At 37.7% G+C, this 6,000-nt stretch overlaps 1 protein-coding gene across 1 annotated transcript in view; it reads left to right on the top strand.

Moving 5' to 3' along the window:
* The first annotated feature begins 2,705 nt into the window (after positions 1 to 2,705).
* LOC125242722 (acid sphingomyelinase-like phosphodiesterase 3a) overlaps positions 2,706 to 6,000 on the top strand; it is a 105,726-nt gene continuing 102,431 nt past the window's right edge. Inside the window, exon 1 of the mRNA XM_048151633.1 lies at positions 2,706 to 2,827. The gene's annotated coding sequence lies outside the window, so the exon portion shown is untranslated. The remainder of the gene's footprint in view (positions 2,828 to 6,000) is intronic.

Below are 6,000 nucleotides of genomic sequence, written 5' to 3'. Positions count from 1 at the left end.
TCAGTCATCTTAGTTATCTAGTGGACCGCCTACCATTTTGAATATGCAGTTTGAGTGCAAACATGAAAATAAAACTGTCTATGGTATGGTTCTTTGAAGCCTGGCCATTAAGACGAATCGAGCCGAGTTGAATCGAGTTCTCATACATTTGAATGCGATTCGACGCGTCGCCAATGAACGCAGCAGAAAACGAAGGAGTCTCGACTCTGCGAATTGGTTTGTTAAGTTGGTAGCAATGTATTTACTGAACTGTAACAGCTATATCGTGCTACTGCTACTAAATGTTTTCAGGGTATAGACTAGATAGACTTGTCCTGACATCTTTTATATAGGGTTTTAAAGTTCTATGCACGACCTTGTAACTCACGAATAACAATACGGGAGTAGAAAAATAATTAATAATAATTATATTATATGTGCAAGTAAGCGAGAGTTGTGTCAACCCTTTAAACATTTGACATTTAATGTAATTGGAATAATTGGCATATAGAAATTTAATGTAATTGATATGTGTATATTGTGTATACCCAATTTCAAAATTGTACTTTGCATAGCGCTCTGACAGAATTTTGTACCAACATTGTCAGCTATGTTTACAAATATTCGTTTGAATTTGAATTTGACAATAATGTCGAAATGGGGATATTTCGTTTCGCTAGGTTAGTCTCCTCTGCCATACAGCCCATAGGTTATGCGTATTGTCCCATAGGTTATTTTTTTTTTTTTTATGGGATAGGAGGCAAACGAGCAGACAGGTCGCCTGATGGTAAGCGATCACCGCCGCCCATGGACACCCGAAACACCAGAGGTGTTGGAGGTGCGTTGCCGGCCTTTAAGATGGGTGTACGCTCTTTTCTTGAAGATTTGAAGGTCGTATCGGTCCGGAAATACCGCAGGCGACAATTCATTCCACAGTTTAGCTGTGCGGGGCAGGACCGGCGATGGGTGAAAGCACTCGTAAATCTGATTATGTGTATAGGTTATGCGTGATGTCTGATTTCTGTTAAATGTTAACATATTAAATAGTGCATACCTGTTTTTCTGTCCTTTCCTCACTATCAAATGTAATGTAAATGTTCGTGTGCTATCATAGTTGTGATTAGTTTGTGTCTTCTGTGCCACATTTGAGGTTATGTTTCTATCCTGTAATTGTCTTCAAAGCTGTGTTTTGTTCTCTTTATACCTTCCGTAGTGTGCATTATTTTAAACTCGATATGATCACCACTTAATTTTTTTACTTAAACTTTCACAAGGTACATATTTATAAAAGTACATATAAAGTCTCCATGGTACGTTGTGTTGTTTACAAACCATATATTTTCTAATACCAAATTTTATTGTACTGTTTTTTAATCACTTGTTTAACACCAATATTTATAGTTGAACTATTTATGCCATAGCGTAATGTAATAATTTATTATTGTTGTGCTGTGCGATATGGCCATATTGTAAGTAATGCAAACTTATTAGTCTGTGCAAATGTCAATTTATACCTCTAGAATAGACAATAGACAAAATGGCGCCTTCAGTAAGGACGCGTTCAACTTACGGTAGGGCCGTACCGCGCGGCTGCGTTCGTGTCTCGCAAATGGTCTCGTCGGAAGATCAGCGCTGTCCTCCGGGTCGGCATTATGCTGAGACGGGACCATTTCGTGATAAACTTGTCCATCCCTTATACTTTTGTAGTTCTTAGCCATTTTATGCATAATGTGTAGTTTATTACGAATAAATGTTTTGATTGATTGATTGATTGATTGATTGTATTGCGGAGGTGTCATTTATGCATGCTGAAATCAAAGGTGTTTTGGTATTCATTCTATTTTAGGTACTCGTAAAAATTCTATGATGTTTATTAGTTGAGAAAATGGAAACGCGCACGAGAAATCACTGTGTCCGTTCTGGAGGTTACTTATATGTACACTGAAGTGCTCAGAGACGTCTGACTCCAAGAAGGCCAAATCGAACTTGCACTGTAGTATAGTTATTATTATTTATAGAAAACATTTACTAAAGGACACAACATATATTTCCTAGCGACTTCGTTGCGTTCTCGCGGCGAAATCGCTTTTAACAGACCAAATATGATAATAGTGTAACGGCTTTTTTTCAGACGAGTTTTGTCATTTTTGTTTTCATAATATCGAAACTAATCTACATACAATACGTAATATGGTTAGACATCCGCCACTGACTTCTCTTATTTTATAGTTGTAAGTACCTACGTGTAAGTAACCGATATGAGATAGTCTAAACAAAATTGGATACTTGTCAGGACTCTCTGCGATCTCTACTTGTAGCTAAATCGAGATAACATTTATAATAGATGAGTTCGTCGTTTGCAATACCAACAAAGCCAGAATTATACTGAGCTTAAAGGGCCTTACAGTTCAATTTCAATTGAACTTTTCTACATGATACGAGGTTTCAGGAGATATTGCTTAGCTACCGTTTTACATGTAGCTACGTATTTTAAGACGGTTGCACGAGTCTTATTTATTCCCTGCCAGTGGAATGAAGAACGATTCTCTTCAGATTTACGAGTGCTTTCACCCATCGCCGGTCCTGCAAATACTTGAGTTGCAACACCAAAATACAGAATAACGCTGCACCCGATCTTCAGCGGAAACTGCCGAACGGTTTTCAAACTTGGAACATTAGCTGAAGTCGGAGCTCAGTTTGCCGCGACCTGTCGAGGAAGACGCACGTCGCTTGCGCTCGCACCTTCGTCCCGCGATATTTACGTTAAGTGAGAGTGATATTTTCAAGTGTTGTCTGAGGTGATGACACCTTACATGAGTGACTTAATTACTTTGTAGGACGTTGTGAGGTCAGTATTAAATATATTCATTTCTGAATATTCATATGCTAATTTGACCTTTTGACTGTTTCAATAAATCAACGTTTTGTTTATTCAACTTTTTGCATTTCGCCACGCTTAATTTGGGGCCTCTGTTTACATTCATTCTTTACCCTGGTTTTGCTAACACCTGGTTCACGAGAGTATTTTCCTTGGGCTCGCCAGTGTTTTTTCTGCATAATTAGGTAAATCTGATTTAGAGCCTTCGTTAGTACGACTAAGCTCGGACGCTTCGAACCCAAAAGTTTGATTGGTCAAACGGATAATCTGATTTTACAGGGATTGGAAAATTTGCTCTATTAATCCAATTAATCGGTTCGGCTGACTTAACGTGAAAGTTTTCCTCAGCCTTTTCTACGTGTAATATACGTCAAATTTTAGCACTACTTTTTTTTAAAGTCCATCCATATTGTATTCGGAGCTAATTTTAGATGTTTATGATATTTTAAAAGGAGTTCACAAATGTAGCGAAGTTCAGCTGATGATTTGCTTAGCTTACTCGTAAGCTGCATTTAGGCCCCCGTATGGTAACGAGTTAAGAATTTCACCACGCGTTTTCCCCCCGTAGGTGTCGTAGAAGTCGATTGCGGGATGTGGGTCTAATGTTATTGTTGGCGATGGGTCAGCAGCAACGTGTCCCTGTAATATCACAAATTCACTAATCTTCAACCCCTTAATTGTAAAATATGGCACTGGAATTTGACAAGTTTCACGTGTTCTGCTTACCCCTTTTGAGAATACAGGCGCGAGTTTACGTAGGTACGTGTTTATGTATTTATGCTGCTTTTAGTTTCGCAACATCGCCGTATGAGCTACGGCGTAGCAATATATTCGTAGCCTCGTAGCACGTAGAAACCTCGCACTCTTACATTTTTTATGGCTGATTGAACACTTGTAGTATCTATTACATAGTTTAGATTATATATGCACTTTTGTGCACACTATACTTTAAATTGCAGTATCAATGTGCTATCTTCAGAATTTGTATGTGTTTAACTAAATAGACACAGTTACAGTAAATAGTATACGAATCTTATCGTTCTGTAGCATATCCGTAAGTCTCTATTTTAATAAAACTGAATAACAAACCCAAACTAAATGATACCAACACATTCAAAATTTGATGGGCCTTTCATTAAACAAAAGTGTAGGTAAAGATATTATTAAACTTTGAAACTTATTTCTGATTTTAGTGGTGCATGGAAAAATATTGCATTTCTGATAAAAATATTGGATCCTCAGGAAAATTAAAATCTACTGATATTCATCATCATTTGCTTGCCCTTATCCCATTTACTTAGAGTCGGCGAAGCATTTCTTTTTATTCTCTATCTCTCTATCGGACGTCCGCGTCGTCTCATCATTCTGTTGCACTCGTATCATCTCTCACACGGTCTATTCACCTGTTCTTCGGTTCGTACTGACATTATTTTCAAGAAACTGTCAAGTAGTCAACTGCAGTGCTGCGTGCGTAGCCGAATGGCACAAACGCTCACGTAACGAAACGCTGGTAGATATCTATCTCTATCGCTCGTGCGTATTGGCGCGACAGAGCCAGACTACCTTTCGCGGCGTTTCGTTTTCGTTTCGCGTCGTAGAAATGCCATTCGGCTACGGGGCCAGGACATACGTTTCGAAAGTCTATCCATTACCAGTGATCGGGGTTTATGTTGCAACGTCGCGGTACATCAAATTGAAGACATAGTAATACTGCTGCATTGATACAATGTCAAGCCCGTGTTGCATTTGAAACTGTTAGAAAGTAATTTTATTTAAGTGTGGGTAATATCTTTGTGTAATAAACTACAATAAAATTAAATTTAGGTAGGCAATTTTGATTACAGGTCATTATACTCATTATTGCATTACTAGGACCTACTATTTTTCAATAAAAATCATATTACGCAGAGTCACGAGTAGATTGATTTGATACAACCCACACAATGCCCGCGTGCACCGATTTACTAAAATTACAGGTTATTTAAACACGCGTATTATTAAAAGTTGTAAGGCTCATGTTTGCGTGACCGAGAAAGTAAACACGACTTCGTTGCCCTAATGGTAGACGGGGCCGTTATAATTTGCGTCTGCGATTAAAATGATAAATCGCGCGATTAACTGTCTTTGTTACTTGGATATTCAATTGTTTATTTATGTCGATCGATATGTATCTCTTTGAAGTTGTCATTGCCATACCATGCAATTAATACTTCAAAATGATATTATATTAAAGAAAGATTTCTGGCTAACATAATTATAAATTGGTAAAGGTAATGTCGGGTTCATAAATATGTGTAAATTTCTTCACCATAAATCGTATTAGCAGTATGGTCAAAAAATGTACACATAGTTATGCACTCGACTGTACAAGGAATTAAAGTTCCATAAAGTACCTATCATTTAATTAATGTCTTCGTGAGCTCAAAATAAAACCTCGTTTAGCCCCATAGTGATTATTGCTACGTTCTTTTGAATAAAATACCAACGAGCTTTTACTATTTTGAAAATATTTATTAAGAAAAATTGTTCACTCTTTTCAGTTTGCTACTTGTGAAACTTCGGGGACATAATAGTTATCTTATTGTATTTGTTATCAATGAACCTGATTATGAACACGACATAATTTCAAAATGAAAATTTTAACCCACTAAGAATACATATAATTTTGGAGTCTTGGCGTTAAGTGGGCCGAGACTGTTCTCAGTCAGACTTCGTCGCTCAGCATGTCTGGGTGTCTGGCCAAGTAGACAGTCAATGCCTGCACTAAATTAGATTTTGTTACAACAGAAGTAAATTATTCTACTACTCTTCTGTCTTAGTGCAACAGTGACGTTTCGTACTATACGGAACGTAACGTTTGATACTTTGGCTACGCACCTTGGCAACACCACGCTACTTACAGAAGTAGTGCGAAAAGTTTTTCCTTCGTATTTTCCCGGAAACGTTCGTATTTATCACGCTAGTTAAGATAGTGTCAGTATTAGTGCGTCTTGTACTGAGACTGACTGAAGTAGCACGACCCGTTCGTACGATTCCGTAAACATATGAAGGAAATTCTTTCATCTGTATATGTTGCGAGATCTCAAGTACTTACCTACAACGACGTGCGAAACATCTCGACTTCAATTGAATCCTCACCGACA

The sequence above is a fragment of the Leguminivora glycinivorella genome, chromosome 3 (genome assembly GCF_023078275.1).
Source record: "Leguminivora glycinivorella isolate SPB_JAAS2020 chromosome 3, LegGlyc_1.1, whole genome shotgun sequence".
Classification (NCBI taxonomy): domain Eukaryota; kingdom Metazoa; phylum Arthropoda; class Insecta; order Lepidoptera; family Tortricidae; genus Leguminivora; species Leguminivora glycinivorella.
This window is presented reverse-complemented; position numbering and strand designations above follow the sequence as displayed.